At 50.0% G+C, this 18,693-nt stretch overlaps 3 non-coding genes across 3 annotated transcripts; 2 read left to right on the forward strand and 1 right to left on the reverse strand.

Annotated features, from left to right (window-relative positions):
* The first annotated feature begins 8,992 nt into the window (after positions 1 to 8,992).
* Positions 8,993 to 9,064, forward strand: TRNAA-CGC (transfer RNA alanine (anticodon CGC)). Its single transcript has one exon. It is a non-coding gene; the product is annotated as a tRNA-Ala (tRNA).
* Positions 9,065 to 12,854: 3,790 nt separating this feature from the next.
* On the reverse strand, positions 12,855 to 12,927 carry TRNAK-UUU (transfer RNA lysine (anticodon UUU)). Its single transcript has one exon. It is a non-coding gene; the product is annotated as a tRNA-Lys (tRNA).
* A 5,124-nt stretch (positions 12,928 to 18,051) lies between these two features.
* On the forward strand, positions 18,052 to 18,123 carry TRNAA-CGC (transfer RNA alanine (anticodon CGC)). The gene has a single exon. It is a non-coding gene; the product is annotated as a tRNA-Ala (tRNA).
* The last annotated feature ends 570 nt before the right edge of the window (positions 18,124 to 18,693 follow it).

Raw genomic sequence — 18,693 nt, forward strand, 5'->3', positions numbered from 1 at the left:
GGAAGGAAATAAGGAATAGAGGTGGAGCGGACGGCTATGATGACCAATACTCGGCAGACACAAGGACTAGAAGGGCCAGAAGCACCCCTCTCTCCTGGCCTTCCTGGATTTGCAGCCTTATCAGTCCAAGTCTCTGTCTCTGGGGTTCCGTGTTCAAATTTCCCTCTTCCTATGAGGACACCAGTCCTATTGGGTTAGCACCCATCTAATGGCCTCATCTGCACCTGATTACATCTGCAAAGACCCTATTTCCAAATGAAGTGACATTCTGAGGTCCCAGGACACCCATGAATTTGGAGGAAGAGGAAATTTCAACTGAGTACAACTACCCCATAACATAAGACTAGTCACTGTAGTTATCTTTATGACCCAGAATTTGAGTAACAGGATACCAGGGAGTATTTGTTAGGACACATAGACACATCACCAAAAGATGGCTGACTGGGATTTTGTGTTTTCTTCATGTGGAAGTTAAATATGGTTTAAAGAGGTGTGTGAAGGTGCCAGGTAAGCTGTGACATTGTTTAAGAAACAGGGCTTCCCTTCATCAAAACTCACCCAATATTAAAACAAAACAAAACAAAACCCAGACAAACCTTTTTTAGTTTAGAGAGAATGTGTCACTGAACCCCAAGTTCATCTGCCCCTGGTTTGAAAAGCTAATACTTAAGAGACCAGATTTGACTGGAAAGGAATATGACCTTTATTCAGGAGCCCAGCAACCTGGGGAGAAGGCAGACTCTTGTCCAAAAGCCACCTCCAAGGTTTCTGCCTGGCCCAGGGATGGGGTTTTTAAGGGGACTTAGTTAATCAGTTAAGGATGCAGTGATCTGTGGCAATTCTTGATCATGCACAGTTTTGATGGCGACAGCTACAGACATTATCTCAGGGCTCAAGGTTGTGCAAGAGGGTTTGCTTCCTTGGTGCCCAGGGTGGTGCAGGAGAGCCTGGTGATGGGTAGGAGGCTCCGTTCTTTTTAGGAAAGAATTCATGATCTTGATCAAGATACAAGGAAAGGTTTAAGTTCATCAATGACATGGGCTAAGGCTACTTGCTCAAAGTTAAAGACGATTTGGTTGGCTGGAGGAGCTGAGGCGGCTTCACGAGGAGCAGAAGTTAAAAAAGAGAGAAGAAAGAGGAAAAGGAGAAGCAAATGGAAGAGGAAGAAAAGGGAGAACTTCCAATCCAAATGGTGATTTTTTAACACCGAGAGAAGGAATGGCAACACTAGATTTAGAAGAAGCCGGATTGTGCTGCTTAAGCTCTAGTGGTGGAGGCTTCGACAGTACTTAAATTATCGCAGCACGTTCGAGGTCTGAAGCCATCATTTCTCAGCCCCTAAAGGAGAATTATAAACCCAGACCAGAGAAATTGGTGATTAGTGGAATTTTGAAAAAAATATATTATGCACTCATTGTGTCCCTCCAAGAAGAACAAAAAACAGCAGCTGTGCACCCATTACCTTCCACTCATTGTGTTAGAGTGGGCAGTTAATTAGGTTCTAAGAGGAAGCCTGGAGGCCAGCACGGAGGAGGCTGTGCCCAGTCGTGGGGAGGGTCAGAGGCCTGTCCTGCCGCACTCCCCAGCAGCCCCAGCACACCAGACGGGCCCCAGATGGCGGAGCCAGGACAGGAAGCCCCTGAGCAAGTATGGAGGAGAAGGCACACGATCCTTCTTCCAAGAAATCCCCACCCCCAGGTAATGAATATTCCTCCTGCTTCTTAACAACTGTCAATAACAGATAGAAACTCCAACCCCCAGGGTGCTTGGGCTCTCACTAGCTCACCTCTCTCCAGAGTGTACCTTTTGCTTTAATAAACTTTCCCATCTGTGTGGCTTGTTGACCGTGATGCGTGTCTGTCCTTGAATTCATTCCCCTGACAAGGCTCAGAACCTTTGAGGACTCCTTCGGGTTGGGCTGGGTGGAGGCCCCAGGACCAGGGGGCTCCCCAGTTCATGCCGCAACAATTCAATCAAAGTCTTGTATCTGCTACTTATATTGAAACAATTATTGGGTTAATCACTTGACTTAAAGTGTGAATGAAGTAGTCTCTGACCTCAAGGGGTTGGGAGTACAAAAGATTAGAAGGCAATTACATCAAAACCCACAAGAATTCTTGGTAACCTACTCTCCGGTCTTACCAGCTGTAGTGTGAAGCCATCTCATAACTACAAAGTTGAGAGAAAAGAGACCACTGGAAATAGGAGACATTTTTGTTTTGTATATGGTGGTGCTGAAGTTCTTCTTTCCCAGGAGGTATTTCCTGGGCTTTATTGATTGCAGGTGGAGAAGGCAGGCATGGTATAGAAAATAAAGCCACAAGTCAACTGTAGACAGATGACACTTGAACGCGGGTGTGGACAAGATGGTCAAGAAAGACTGGATTGGAACTGGTTTGTAGCACGAGAGAAAGAAACTGTGGAGAGGAAGAGAAAGTTCCATCTTGGGAGTTTCGTGGGTGTGGCTTGAAAATAATATAAAAAGAGGTTTTAGGCCAGTGAACGGGTGTCTGGGAGAGACTGGCCAGGCAGGTAAGGTTGTAAGAGCAGGATGGTATCATACAGTCTAGAATTTATTATCCTTTCTTTATGGATCTAGGTTGAGGTTATAGATATAGTGGGTTTAACACAACGGACTTAAAAAAATAACATCTTTTTGCTAAAGTCTTATTAAATCCAGTTGATTTTTTATTTTTTTTAAGTAAGCTCTACACCCAAACATGGGGCTTGAACTCATGACCCCAAGATCAAGAGTCACATGCTCTACCAGCTGAGCCAGCCAGATGCCCCAAGGGAACGGGCTTTTAGTTTAAAAAGTGAGGGTTTCGAAGAACCACAGAAAATAAGTGAAATATACACATATTTTGCAGGATGCTGCAAAAAACCTGCCACTGTCAAAGATGGTTCAATGGGAGGCTGTGTTTCTGGCATTTGTGAAAGTTCTGGCTTGGGTTCCTGACGGATCTAGGGCGGCTCTGTCTTCCCCTGACTCTGGAAATAGGGAATTGTCTCCTTTCTCCCCCTGTCTTGTCACAACATCCAGTGGGTTGTTCCTACACAGGGTGATAGGCACAACATAAGAAAGAAATGAGTGTAAAGCCACAAGCAGCCACCAGATTAATCAGCTTTTCCAACCAGAGCTACCATTTTGCAACATTGCTGAAGAGAAAGGAACATAGAAATGAGAGAGGAAAAAGAACTTCTGAACTCCCTGCGGGTCCTTGCTGTTACTATTTTAATTTTTTTTTTTTACATTTTTATTTATTTTTGAGAGAGAGACAGGGCACGAGTGAGGGGGGGGGGGAAAGAGAGAGGGAGACACAGAATCTGAAGCAGGCTCCAGGCTCCAAGCTGTCAGCAAGGAGCCTGACGTGGGGCTGGGACCGACTGAGCCACCCAGGTGCCCCCTTGCTGTTACTATTTTAATCTATACAAACTTCATTGCAGACTTGATCGCTGGGGTCAGACATCTCTACCCTGAGTTGGTCATCCATATTAGTGACTTAGGTGGGCATTACTGGCAGGAAGCATGACACTTCTTTTCACTGTAGAGCCTACTACATCTAAGTAACAATTTATAGAGGTTTCAGAAGGCTCTAATCTCTGAGTCGGGAACTCTGTAGATATCTCTTATGCTAAGGATGAGGATCCTAAGGATCCTAAGGCCCTCCATGAAAAGGAGGGCCCTTGGAGACTAAGTGGTAAGAAGGGCTCAAAATTATCCATTGGTATCAGAAGATAAGGGTATTGATCCAATTTCAATTGTGAGCTCTTAATTTTCTAGTTGGAATTAAACATTGTATCCATTAAGCTACATTGTTAATTCATGCCCAAGTTTCTCGATGCTAACACAAAGCCTACAGCCACATAACAGTGTCAAGAATTTTCTGTTTCTTGCTTCTAATGCAGAAACAAATTAACCTAAAAACAACAAAAACCTAGAAGAAATCCTGTTCATGCCTCTGTACTTACTAGCATAATACACAGTAAAACCTTGGATTGTGAGTAACTTGTTCTGTGAATGTTCTGCAAGGTAAGCAAACATTTTAATATGTTTTAACTTGATAAACAAGCGATGTCCTGGAGTATGAGTCGTCTGTGACACCAAATGTCACGTGATCACAACTGAGCCAATGGCATGCTCTCTCTCTCTCTCTGGGATTGTGGGTGATCATCTCCCATGCTCAGATGCTGGGTCTCAGGCTGCTGTGTTTGACAGAAATCAGTGATTTTTCAGCACGTTGGAAGGTGCCCGTAACTGGCACTAGTGTATTTTTTGTTACTTCCAAACACCTATGGACAGTCCCTTGCTTTTCCATCCAAGAGTGAGCTTAGGAATCCTTTGCTTCATTTTAGGTCAGGCTGCCTGCAGATGTAGACCCTTTCCTCTGCTGCCTTATTGCCAGTTACATTAAATACAGTCTATGACGAGTATTTTAATTATTTAAATTTAAGTATTATATTATTAATACTGTGCTGTAGTCAACATCCGTGCAAGCATATACAATGGCCCCTGTGCAGGAAAAGGTTCCATTGAACCAAGAGATAGCAGTGATTTTGTTACTGATAGTGAAAGTCCTCCTATGCAATAATCCTCCTCTCTTGTCTCCCTCACACCAGCCACCAAGGTTTTCAAAGGTAAGTGCAGGTCAATTTGTTTTTCTTTATATTTTGTATTTTCTTTATTATTTTGTATTATATTACAGTATTGTAATTTAACATCGTAATCATTTTTATATGAATATCTTTGGGTTGTGGAACGAATCAGCTGAGTTTCCATTATTTCTTATGGGGAAATTCGCTTTGATATACAAGTGCTTTGGATTACAAGCATGTTTCCAGGATGACCTATGCTCAGAAACCCAGGTTTTACTGTAAGTCTGGTCAAGCCACCTAGAGGTCTTTTAAGTGAATCCCTCACTCCCCAAATCCAACATGGCTGCAAATCCTGTGTCTGTCTACACTCTTCCTTGTTCTCAAATCTGTCTTTCCATTTTCACGCCTACATCCACTCTTTTGTTCACCCGTCTAAATCTTGTAAGAGTCTCTAAAGAGGATTAGTGGGTTACCTACATTGGAACAATGGTGTTCTCATTCTATTGCAACTCTGGCTTTGCCCCCTCAAAGTCTTGACTTTAGAAGCCAGTTGAGAAGAGATGAGGCTGTATGGACAGAGATGCCCACACTATAAACACCATAGTGAGTTTCCTAAGAGAAAGCCAGGTTTCAATTAGCTTCTTCTAAGACTTAGAAATGTGTAGGGGAAAGGAAAGAGTAGCTTGAACAGGGCCTGAAATCCTGAAGTCTCGCACCAAAGACTAAACCTTCACCAACAGAGCCATACCACTCCCTAGGCAAAGAGATCATTGATGTCTAGTCATGTGGATTTTTGCCTTGTACTTTTTCTTTATTCCAGGTATTCATGTGGATTTTGCCCCCACTTATACCAGAGACGTTCAAGCCTGAATGCCGCAGTCAACACGCTCCCCACACAGGGACACATGGGGTTTCAGGAAAGCTGGCTTCGTGTGGTTCTTGCAGGAGCTACCTGTAACAGAGGCTCCTGCAAGGAGGGCCCCCCCACCAGCCCGCGCATGCTCACAGTGTTCTCCAGCAGCAGCACGAGCAGCCTGGCCTGCCCAAGCCACGACAGCTCTGGACTCTACAAGTCAGGTCTTCCTGTAGGACAAAGTCACCTTCTCTTTCCCGGAGAAAGGGGACATTGCCCATTGTTTTGTATTCAGAAGATGGGGAGAAAGATGCGGTGGGCCACCTGTAGATACGTCTCCTTTTGGATGATGGCACTTTTCCAGTAAGTTAACTGAATGCAATTTCTGGGTGCTTGACCTTCCAGGCTAATGGTTCCCGAACTGGCCAATTACTAGAATCACTGGGGAGACTTCAAAGTCACGGAAACTATTGATGGTTTTCCTCAACGGTGTCCAGCACTTCATCCACAACTCAGGGCTCTGCGTTCTATGTGATGAAGCTGAAGACTTCTCTAGGCCTCTGGAGGTTTTCCAAGGTCTTAGATTTTGCAAAGGTTTTGTAAAACCTAGTGTCCCAGCTCACATATTTGCCTCTCTGTGCTTTCTTTATTTAGGCGAGAATCTGTCCAAACAAGGCTCTGCGATAAATTGTAGCCTTTTCTTCCTTTCCTCTTCCTTCGTCTTTGTATGGGGGGGGGGGGTCTCCTGAACTAGAGCTGAAGCATCCACTAACTGGGTCTACACCAGGGATTACTAGAGCAGTGACTGTGAAACACACTGTTCTCCACCTATGACCAAGTTTTGTGACCAATTCAGTCCTCTTCTGTCTTATTTCCCCCACAGTAGCCTGGATTTTGAGATCTGCGTTTACATCACTCATCTCGCTATGCTTTGTCTCTCTCCAAGGTTCTTACTTTATTCCACTTGTATCTTTTCTCCAACCTGGATGTAATTTCCCTGAGGTGACACACTGCTAATCTTCTATCTGCCCCTCTGCACTATCTTACCGGTTATCAAAAACCAGAAAATTAAAATTAAATTAAAAACCACCAAATCGATAAAATCACATTTAGTATGAGTTTATTGTGCATACATAATAGCTCATGAACTGGGAGCTTTCAGATGTAAAGCTGATACAAAGCTCAAGGCATGACATCACAGGATGGCTTATAACGTGAAAGTGGGGAAGCTCTTTAATTTTTTAAAATGCTTATTTATTCTTGAGAAAGAGAGACAGAGGGAGGGGCAGACACAGAATCCGAAGCAGGATCCAGGCTCCAAGCTGTCAGCACAAAGTCTGAGCAGGGCTCGAACTCACTAACGGTGAGATCATGACCTGAGCCAAAGTCTGATGCTTAACCGACTGAGCCTCCCAGGTGCCCCAATGAAGCTGTTTAATTTTTATAGGGATTGGGTATTGCAGTGATTTCCAGATGGCAGGGATTGGTTAGAAGTGATTATCTTACACCATTTTTAAGCAGATGACTTGGTTCTTTTCAGGCATTTACAAGGGACAACCCACATTACACTTGTGTTCATGAGATAGGCTGCATTTACTGTGGCTTATATGGCTTATGTGGTCCTGTCTGCTCAGGCAATTTTCAAGTCTGGTCTCTATTTTGTATTTAATTTTAACAGGGTCTTCCTTGCTTAGAAGTCACAACAGAAGTTGAAAGAAAAGGGAACTGGAGACAGAGGTGAATATTCCACCTGGGACTCTCCCTGGTACTTGAGCTGACTTTGGAGTCGGCTGCACTCAGGGGATCTTAGCCGCGGGATCTTTGGTCTAGCATTCAGATATCCTTCTTACTGCAGAGGCGCAAAAAAGATTCGGGCTAAGATTTTGTGAACTAGTGAAGCTAAATACAGCAAACCTTGTTCTACCAACTGTGAGATCCTAGGATAACTCGGTAGGCAGGGCAACCATCCACTGTAGAGGGTTTGCTGGAGTGTGGGGTGTACCCAGGTGCCCAGCTCGGGCTCACCTGCAGGAGAGGCTGGGTGTGTTCCTGGATTCCTTCAACCCAGCTTCCCTCTTTCCCCTTCGAGGTTGTGCACGTCCAAGCAGCATCAGCACAAGGAAGACCAGAAGGAGTGAGCAGGAAGAAAGACCACGCTCACTCGGGGGTCTCTGGAAAGGAGAGGAATAAGGGTGCCATCGCCCCCACGAAGAGGCTCATGCCCCTGCCCATGGCTCAGCTCACCAATGAACCGGAGAGAAAAACAAAGACCAAAGAAGAGGACGGCTCTCGCACAATGTTTGTTAAGTTTCCTTCTGGGTTCTCAGTTGCACTTGTATGAAGCTTGAGGCACAGAAGACGTGCCCACTGATCGTCCCCTCCTTTTCCTTAGTCCAGATCAATCACCAATCGTGACAGGGTATGGACCCCAACTTCTGAGAGAGGGAGCAAGGGAGGGATTTCTCGAGGAACGCAGTGCTTGCTGAACTGTTCTGAACACGGAAACTATCAGTGTCCATGAAGGTGGAGGTGTGGCCGAAATACCCGGGGAGAGCCCGGGAATGATGGTCTAAAAGTCCCAGATCTCCCATTTGGAAGGTCAGGTGTCTCCTTACGTGTCACCTGATTGCAAACATCCAGACGCGCTCCTGTCTCCGGTAAATCTTGCAGAGAATCAAGGGGGCAGGGGCGCTTAAATTACACTTAACGTCCTCGGGTCTTTAAACGCAGATCCACCCGAAGGACATCCGCCAGCACTCCACGGGGCTCAAGTCGGTAAGCAGGCCGCCGAGCGAACGGCCTCTTCCTCGGTCTTTCCCGGACAGACCACTCCCGCTTGCTTTTCGGGGTCCAGGAACCCACTCCCATCCCCACCCCCAAGCACCCAGGGCACCACTTGGAGGTCTCCCCGCGTTCCTTGATTTTGTTCTTTCGAATATCTGCACCCACAGCAGGCTTTCCGCTGGGTCAGCGGGTGTCCCAGGGAAGGACTTTGCCGGCTTCGCTCGGTGCCCCAACTTTGCTCGGCTGCCCCCTGCCTGCCCTGCGCCCCGGTTCTTCCCTCCAGTGCGGGACGAAGTCACTTCAGTTAAAGTGGGGGCAGTTCTGAGGCTGTTGTTCGTACAACCCCTTGTGGACCTGACCCTCGGGAGGGGGACCCACAGGGACAGCGGAGCGGACGCGGACGTCTCCCAGCGGGCGGCGCCAGAACACGCAGGTGCACCTGCGGCCGCCGCGGCGCGGGGCGCGGGGCGCGTCCGTCTGAACGTCGGCGCTGCGGTCCGGGTGGAAGACGCGAGCTTTCCCGGCGGAGGCCACGCAGACCCTGCCCTGAGGAGCGGGCCCGGAGCAGGTACCCGGGTGGGGGTGGGCGGCTCTCGGGTCGGCAGGGGCGCTATTCCGACCAAGCCGCTAAATGCTCTCCAGTTTGGCGAATTTGGAAGCAGCGAAGTTTAGCCCAGTAGACTCTGCAGGCCGGTTCTTAGTAAAAAAGGGAAAAATAAAAGTGCTATTTTATGAAGCAGGAGAGAGGGACGCAGGCCGGGGGGTGTAGCTCAGCGGTAGAGCGCGTGCTTCGCATGTACGAGGCCCCGGGTTCAATCCCCGGCACCTCCAGCCCGAGTTTTCTCCGGGATCAGGGAATCTGCAGGCTTGTTTTTCTTGTCACGCACCGCGCCCGCAGCAGGTGAAAGAAGGAACCCCGCCCACCATCCGACCTCCTCCACGGTCTAATTACGGACGGTGTCCGGAAAGGGCAGGACGCACACAGGACAGGGAAGATGAAACCTGAACCCGCGTTCAGGTCCTGTTCTGTGACAGCAGGGGGTCTGACCCCACACCGCGACCCCAGGCCTCTGCGTGCCCCGCGCGCGCACCCCTGCGCGACCACCGCCCGTCACCGCATGGCTGGGGTGCGGGGGCCGGAGCCCAAATCTGCTGGGGGGCGACCCGGAAAACACCCCGCGACCCAACCGCTGCGCCGGGGGCCGCGGACTCGGGAGAAGCCCCACTTAGGAATGGGGGGCGGATTTCCTCAGGCCTCGTCCGGGGGGTGGGGTTCCCTCGGGTCTCGGCCCCGGGCGGGGGGTTCCTTGGGCCTCGCGCCGGAAACCCCCGAACTGCGCACGCGCGCAGCTGGCATAAAATCCTCGCGTGTCCGCGAGCAACCCTTCCACGCCGCTTCCACCCGCGCACGGGGTTCTCGCTCCTCAGGTGCGAGTCCCTGTCGGGGTGACCTGCTTGACCCGAACCGCGGTCCCTGCCCTCCCGCCCCAGACCAAGTCCCCGCGGCCCCCGCCCATCCGAGAGTTTCCACCTGCCGCTGTCCTGGAAGTCTCCTGCCTTCTGCCCCACTTGGCGGTCTTCTGGAAGGTCACCGCGCACTCGTGACGGATTCAGTAAGTTTGCATCACCTCAACCGGCTTCTTCAACCGTTTCTAGCACTTGTTTCTAGAACGCTAAGGAAAGTCATAAAAGCGAACACACGTGTTAAGGTCCCAGCAAGGATCGGAGAGAGAGATGAAGCCCAGAGGGGCAGTGTGTGTGTGTGTGTGTGTGTGTGTGTGTGTGTGTGTGTGTGTGTGTTGTGTCTGTGGCTTGTCTGTGTGTGTGTGTGTGTGTGTGTAAGAGTGGTCGTGGGCACGCGGAGGGAAGGGTGGGAATAGAGAGATGTGTAAGTTCCCTGTGTTTCCTGAAACAAACAAGGTGTGGGTAACAATTACAGAATTCCTTCATTTCTAAACATGATTCTACGTTGGGTGGATGTATCACAATGCGTTACATTTTCATTTTCTTTCGGGTGCGAGTCGGTGTATCACAGGGTAGGAATTCTGCAAAACCTGAGCCTCAAAACAAGCTTTGCTGTCCCCTGAGTGCAAACAAGATCTCCCCTCTCCCAGGCTACAGGGCCAGAAGGGGTGAGGCTGGGGCCGCTCACAGGCAAATGGAACAGACACGGGCTCAGGGGGCCCTGTTGTTACAGCAGCTGTCACCTGTGTGTCCGTCACACTGTCACCTGTGTGTCCAGCAGCTGTCACCGCCTAGAGCACAGGCGTCCCAGGCGCCCAGACCCTCCCAGCTCAGAAACACTCTTCGGACGCCGCGTCTGTGTCAGGGCGCGAGGGCTGCTCTCAGATTCCTTTTCAAGTGACCTGGCTGTTGTCTTCAATTTTCCTTCTGGTGATTCTTGGCAGAGAAGAGACCTGGCACTCGGTGTTTTCCCTTCCAGGAGCACCTATGTGCTTCCCGTGACTTTCGTAACCTCCGGGGTTAAGTAGGAAGGCTCTATAGGGCCTCAGGCTCGGCATCGGGGCAGAGCCGAGAGCGCCTGCAGCGCTGGGACCCCCGCCAGTGTCGTCTCCGAGGGAATCCACGTGCTGGGCGCGCTTTTGGGGAAATGGCTGACAGCTGGGGCCCCCACACGGCCAGGCCACGTGACGCAGATGGCCCTCCAGGTCTGTCAGTCCCTGCGGGGTCAACCTCCGTCATTACCTCGGGCGTTACCCGCCGTCATAGCGGGGTCCCTGACGCCCCACTGCTCCCGGCTCCCACACGCCTGCTAGAAAATGCGCAACAAAGGGTACAAAGGGAAAAACTCAGTTGTCTCTGGAAGTCTGGGTCCAGATGGGAAGAGAAGACCGAAAATCTTCATCCACTGACGGAAACGGGGCGGGATGGTGGGGGGGAGGGGGGAACGACCACGTATCTGGCAGTCCTGGAACGCGATGGACTTGAACCGGGTAAGAAACACCACCTGCGGGCGATGGCCGCGTCCGCGGAGAGCTGGCGTCCCGAACCGGGTTTCCACCTGTAAGGGGAAGGCAGAATGGTGACGCTGAAGTGACAGAGCCCTGAGCGCTGGACTGGGGGGTTAGGAATTTCTGGAAAACAGAAGAACGGCTGCCTGAAGCTGGTTTTGGAGCCTGGGGTTCGCTGTTCCTGCCTCAAGGGTCTTTCTGCGGCGGTCGGCTGGCGCCGGGTCCCACTGATCCGTCGAGAAAGCGTTTCCGTTCCATCGGGGAGCCGGGCGCGGGGCGCAGGGAGAGGGCCCGGGGCGCGGGGGAGCGGGGCGTGGGGGGCGGGGCGCGGGGAACCGGGAGCACGGCGCGGGGCTCGGGGAGCCAGGCGTGGGGCGCGGGGATCGGGGAGCGGGGTCCAGGGCGCGGGGTTGACGTGAGGGCCCGTGCGGGCGGCGCGGCCACAGCCGGACCCGCGGGCGCCGGGGGGACGCTCTCTGCCTTAGGCCACCGAGTGTCGTAGCCCCGCGGGGCCGCACAGAAAGATTTACTACTGAGAAGCTCCCCGGACTGATAATCTAGCAGAGATCCGGGAAGCCCCGACTCCGGGACCTTGGGACCCCGGAACCCGGTAGCCGTGGACCGCGAAATTAGGAAGGCTTCCTGGAGGAGGAGGCGGAGGGAGAGAGGGGTGAGGCGTGGGTGATGCGGCAGAGGGCGGAGGCGAGGTGAGGCTGCCACCCGGTGACCTGGGGACACCCGGGTCCGGGGGCCTCGACCCAGCCGGACCCGAAGATGCCCGGGAAGGTTCTGGGTCTCAGGAGAAGGAATCCAGCACAGACACAACACAAGCAGGAACGTTTACTGAAGCGGAAAGTACAGTCTGCAGATGTGAGAGCAGGTGTGTGCGTGTGTGTGTGTGTGTGTGTGTGTGTGTGTGTGTGTGTGACAGAGCGCGCGAGGACGAGCCGCCATCCCCGAGGGGTTGGGTTCCCCCCTCCCCCTTGTTTCACCGCCGGTTGGGAACCGGGGGACAGAATGTTCAGGACTCGGGGCTGGTCTCCCACGTTTCCTCCTCTCTTGCTCAGAGCCTCCCGTGCTGGCGCCGCCACCCGGGGCCCGTCCGTGAGACGGGGCTTCTCGGGGAGCGCGGCCCGGACGCGCCTCTGACCCCCGCTCCCGCTGCCCCCCCTTCTGCTGGGCCCGGCCTCCTCCGCGCCGGCCTCCAGGCTTCCTCTTCGAGCCTAAGGAACCGCCACCCGACAAGGAGCGGAGGGTTTGCGTGCGGATCTGTACACGGAAGGAGGATGTGGATAGGTGGGTGGGAGGCCCGGCCGGCTCCGCATCTTTTCTCTGCCCTCCAGGGACGAGGAAGGACCGGTGGGGCGGACACTTCTGTCCCACGAGAAAATCCACCCGTTTTTACCCAAACTGTGGGATTTGAGGTCGTCGGGGGCGGGGAGATCCTTTCCAAACCCACTCCCGCCTTGGTAAAGGGGACCCCATCCTCCTCAGAGGAGGCACCACTCTCCGCCTTGGCGAAGGGGCCCTCATCCGCCCCAGTCGGGGCACCACTGCCCCGCCTGGATCCAATCTGCTTGACACGGGAGGGAAGAAATGCTCAAACACTTTTTGGATGTGAGAATTCAGGGGAAAAAGGTCAGCCTCTCCGCCCGAACAGGGACTTGAACCCTGGACCCTCAGATTAAAAGTCTGATGCTCTACCAGCTGAGCTACCCGGGCTCTGGTACCGGGGCTTCTCTGACCGCCTAGGTAAGGTCAGGGCAGTCGCCTAATGTTGACCGTTTTTCTGTTGACCGGAACTCAGGTGCCCCGTGTGGGATAAATGGGGTCCCCTTTATTAAGACGAGGGGTGGCGCCCCGTCTGGGGCGGATGAGGTCCCCTTTACGAAGCTGTAGGAAAAGCACCTCTCCCGCTGGTTGGTACGTTGTGGTATTTCCTCCAGAAGTGAAGAGGAACTCCTGAATTCCTTCTGATAAGATGCTTCATATTTCATACTCTTCTACAATCTTTTTTCTTTCTGATATCTAAAGGCTGATACATTTTTTCTGTGAATGATCTAAGCTTGTCTTCTAACCAAATCATTCACTCATAAAATGGGTGTGTTAAGATTGGAAAGAGGTTTCTGACTTTCTGCCAGTACATATTCCCTCCATAACTTCCTGCAGGCAGAAACCCATATTTAAAATTTCCACAACCCTCGGAATCCCTTAATATTCCAGAAATTACTTTGCAGTCCACTGGGGAGAGAAATTCTTGGGTTCACACACACACACACACACACACACACACACACACACATTCAGAAGGTTGATAATATACTTTTCAAAAGCTATTCGAGTATGTATTTGCTTTAAAAACAAAATGTGTAGCAGTAAAAAGATAAGATATATATTTGAAAAGAGACTCAGATATATGTACTTTAAACAAGGGAAGTTATCATAAACAAGGTGAAATTCACATCTGAAAGGACACTTAGACATACATTTGAAAAGATAGCAACTCAGTATATATCTTGGGGCAGTTGAAATAAAGGAAGTTTCCAAAGGAATTTTTATAGGTTAAAGTAGACTTACGGGTTCTGGGTTGGGGGTGGGGGGCGGTCAGGATAATGTTAAGCTAAGGTTCCCTTTTGCCCCCAGCAAAGTGCCATCATCGAGGCAGCTGACCTCCTAGAGGGAGGTCACTCTGCTGGTTTCAAGGACTTGCCGATGGCTGTAGGCAGTAAGGGAATTTAATTTTTCATTTGCCTTAGTTTCCCCCATCACCATGGCCAGCACTTAAACCCCTTTCCTTAGTTCTTGGGCGGCCAGGAGTGTCTGAGGAATATCACACATGTCCCACCTGGGGTGGGTGGGGGAACGGGTGCTGTAACCTGTACTTTGCCCTCAGCTTGCCCCATGGTCCCTCATCAAAGCCAGTGAGTTGTAATCTTCCATTATGGGTAAAGATGGTCTATTTAATAATTGAAGAGACAGAATTTGGGTAGTTACCTGGAGAAAAAATTGATTCCATATTCCACAGCGTGTAGCAGAATGAATTCCAAATAGTGTTTCCAGTTGTGATTCAAAAATCCAAAATTATTTAAAGAAAAATATTGACAAATTTTATTTCAAGAGAGCATCTGAAAGACTGGTCAGAGTATAGTAGTTTTTCTTCAGTATATTTACTCTTTTCCTACTTTCCAAATTTTATACAATAAATATGTACTATTAGAATAATCATGGAGTCAAACAAAACAAAACCTTCTGTAGGACAGACTGAAAACCCACAAGCAAAGTCAAAGAGAAATCTCAGACTGGGAAAATAGAATTGCCATTCATATCACAAAAAGGATAGTTTCCACACGTCACTAAGTGTAGGCTTGATTAGGGTGTAAGAGAAAACATGCACAAAATCTCAGTGACTTCACAATAAAAGCTTATTGCCGGCACATTACATCCCCCCCCGCCATCCGTGGGTGGCTGATGGCTCTCCTCGCCAGCATTCTCAATCTGGGATTGAGAATTAGGATGATAAAGCAGTGTAGGGGAGGAAAAACATCTTTTTCTCCTACCCAGTTTAAATTCACCGCCTGGGGCCCTGCAGATTAAACTGACCTAAAACACGGACAAGGGGGACGTGAGAGACGTGGGCTAAGGCATGCAGCCTGTGTTACGTGGCACTACTTCACGATGGAGCTAAAACGTGGGCCGATCCAGCATCTTAGCAGAGAAGAACACATCTGTAGAGAAGTGACAAAATGGAGGAAAAGGGCTTGGGACTTCCCTGCAGCAAACTGCGGGAAGGTCTGTTGGTGCACATGCATCGCAGCTCCAACCTTCTACTTCTCCACGGCCAGAAAACTTCCCCAGGAGGGGGGATTTGTGACAGCCCTCATTTCTCAGAAGTGTCTGCTTTTACTCCGATAAAGGAAGTTGTGGGAACGTCTTTTCAAATCTGCTGATTCTCATTTACCTCCAACTAAAAAATAATCGGTTTGCCAAAATGGCATATTCTGGGGTGGCAGACTTCAGCTTCTATCTAGAATAGTGTCCGTTGCTATTTCAGAGGGAAAGTGAGCTATGAAGAATTAGGCACCTGCTTTTGAAGTTCAAGAGAGAAGCCACATGCATCCATTTACTCATTTGGGTGGGGAAAAAAATGGTCACACCTAACTTCAAGGGAGCCGAGAAACATGTTCCGAACGTACACCCAGAAAAGGAGAAGAGACGTATTTGGGAAAATACCAATTACTACGCCCCCATACATATAAAAGGAGCCTATGTATCAATTAGAAAGATATCCAAGATTTAGCAGAAAATTTGGCGAAGAATATAAAAAGATGGTTCACAGAAGGTAGATAGAAATGGGTCTTAAATATATGAATGTATGAGAAGATGCCCAAACTCATCGGAACAGAATTGGACACCAAAGCTAATCCGATTATGCACCAAATGGGTTGGTTATGAGTTGGTATTTAATAAAACTGAGTAATGGATATGCGGAAATTCATTATAACATCCTTTTTTGTTCTTATCTATGCCAAAATGTTCTTCAGTAAAAAGGAAAGGAAAATTACACTAATTAATTTACACAAAAAGAAATAGAAAGGCTACATAAATGCATATATATTACAGAAATTAAATCAATAAACAATGACCTTCCAAAACAGAAAGTACCAGAGCCAGATGGGTTCGTTGGGGAATCATACCAAACATTTAAGGAGGAAGTTATGCCAATTCTCAAGAATTTCTTCCAATAGATAGAAGCATCAGGAATACTTACTAATTCATTTTATGAGGCCAGCATCACCCTAACAGAAAAACCAGACAAAGGCATTCCTATAAAGGAAAGTTAAGATCAATATCTTTCATGAACATAAATGCAAAAATCCTTTAAAAAATAGCAAATCAGGGGCGCCTGGGTGACCAGTTGGTTGAGCATACGACTTTGGCTCGGGTCCTGATCTCGCGGATCCGTAAGTTGGAGCCCCGCATCGGGCTATGTGCTGACAGCTCAGAGTCTGGAGCCTGCTTCAGATTCTGTGTCTCCCTCTCTCTGCCCCTCCCCCACTCGTGCTCTGTCTCTGTGTCAAAAATAAATTAAATAAATAAATAAATAAATAATAGCAAATCAAATCCAACAATGTGCAAAAAAGAATTAAACATGATGCCCACGTGGGGTTTACTGCAGGTACGCAAAGCTAGTTGGACGTTTGAAAATCAGTTGACCTAATCCACCACATCAACAGGCTAAAGATAAATCACATGACCATATCAATAGATGCAGAAAAGCATTTGATAAAAATCCAACTCTCGTTTATGATAAAAATTCTCAGCAAACTCAGAATAGAAGGGGAAATCTTCAGCTTGATAAAGAGTATGTATCTACAAAAATCCTGTAGCTAACGTTATTCTTAACTATGAGAAACTCGAAGCTTCTGGCTAAAGTCAAGAGTAAGGCAAGGAGGTCCCCCTCAGCACTCCCCAATATCCGTGAAGTACCAGCTCACAGAGTGAGACAAAAAAGAGAAATCAAGGGTGTAGGGAAGGAAGGCCTGCATTGGTCCATCATTACCCCCCGAGCGTGTTAGGGCTCCCTTTCAGTGTTGCGCCTGGTAGGAGTTTTGACAGATGGATAATGGCACCATCACGGCATCACTCGGGAGTGGTTTCTGGCTCCAAGAAAGGAGTTCCCTCATCCCACACGCCCCCAGCACTAGGTGGTGCTGGTGTTCTGGGTTTGGGCCATCCCACCCAGTAGGCGTGTCCTGGCGGCTCAGTACTGCTGTCACTTGCACCTCCCTGACGACTCATGTGGGACATCCTTCCCGGGGCTTATCTGGACTCCGCATGTCTTCTTTGGTGAGTGTTAATGTATTGGGCCCGTTCGGTTTGCTTTGGTTTTAATCAGAGGTTTGTTTTCTCACTGTTGAGTTTTAAGAGTTTTTGTACACTCGGGATACCGGTCCGCTATCAAATCCGTGCCTTGAAAGTATTTTTCCCAGTCTACGGCTTGTCTGGTGAAGTCCCAGTCGTCACTTACTCTTTTTATGGATCCTGCGCCTTCGCTGCTGTCACAGTTTCTTCTGAACAGTCGCTATTCTCTCCTGTATAACTTCGAGGTGAGAGGAGACCCTGGAGGGTGGCTGCCGCGGGGTCTGCGGTAGTTCAGGGGGGTCTGGTGCGGGCTCCCTCCGCTCAGCCTTGCGGTGGGGGGGGTGGGCTCAGGTGAGCTGGTGTGGGTCCCCCTCTTCCGTGCAGCCCTGCCGGGTCTCAGCTGGACGCGATCAAACAGAAGCTGGCACGTGGTCAAGAAAAGAGGGAAACAAGGAATCGCCGGCTTCTCAAATGGAAGACTCTTCACGAAGTCCAGGTTCGCGGTGTCCACCGCGGTGTCCGCGGGAGCCGAGCCGTGGCCTCCGGGGACGAAGATGTGGGCAGGCTTTCCACGTTTTCATCTACCTGGACAGGTGTTTTCATCTACCTCGACAGGTGTTTCTCTGGGCGGGATCAGGTCGGGGGCGGCACCTCCCCAGATTCATTCACCTTTCCAACATGTGGGTCGCATTTTCCGTAAGTCCTTGGCTGGTGGAGGGTTCTCGCCAGGGTCCCCGAGGACCCCCGCGTGCGCCCTGCCCGGTGCTCGGTGAGGCCGGCGGGATGGGAAGCGGGCGTCCGCAGCTCTGCTCGCTGCAGCCTAGAGCTGGAAGCTGGCGCCGCGTGCGGGATGCAGGCCCTTGGTGACACCCAAGGAGGCTGCAGATGGGATTCTTCCTCGCCGACCGCCGCGCGCAGGCCCAACGCCGAATAACCCGCGCTTTTAACAGGACAGGGAGGCTGCCCAGCCGGTGCCCTGCGCCAGGGGATGTAGCTCAGTGGTAGAGCGCATGCTTCGCATGTATGAGGCCCCGGGTTCGATCCCCGGCATCTCCAAGGTAGCGTTTTATCCCCATCCTCCCCCAGTCCAGCCTCTGCTCTGGAATCGCCAGAGAAAACAGGTTTTTTTAGCCCGTTCTCATTTTTGCTGTTACCATTCTCTTTAGGTCGAGCTATTTCCCGTCTGCCTATTTGTCTTACTGCCATTTCATTACTAACATTCCCTGCTTTCTGAAAACTCCCCTGGGGTGCAAAGCCAGAGGGGCCATCTTAAAAGTAAGTTCATCCTATGAAAGCGTCCAGGAGGAGGGAATACAGGTGCGTAGGACAGAATGATTTAGCTCCATTCAATGAGGTCCCATCCATTCCACTTACCCCTGGAAAATAATCAGTAAACGCAAAATAGCTTTTAGTAATTATTTTAGGGGAGGGAGGGGGGAGGATTCCTGGTGTTGAGGTGGGAATTGGGTGTCAGTATTCAAGGGTCCACCCGAGGACCATTAGAATAATTTCTTCATATGCTGTCCTTACCATTTCATTTCTGTCTGGTTCTTTGGCTTTACTTAAGGATTCTGGGCAGGGGAGGTCTGGTCAGTGCAGGAGGTTCGGGAAGGCAGTAAGGTTAGA

The sequence above is a fragment of the Panthera pardus genome, unplaced genomic scaffold, assembly GCF_024362965.1.
Source record: "Panthera pardus isolate Hobbes unplaced genomic scaffold, ASM2436296v1 HiC_scaffold_17, whole genome shotgun sequence".
NCBI lineage: Eukaryota > Metazoa > Chordata > Mammalia > Carnivora > Felidae > Panthera > Panthera pardus.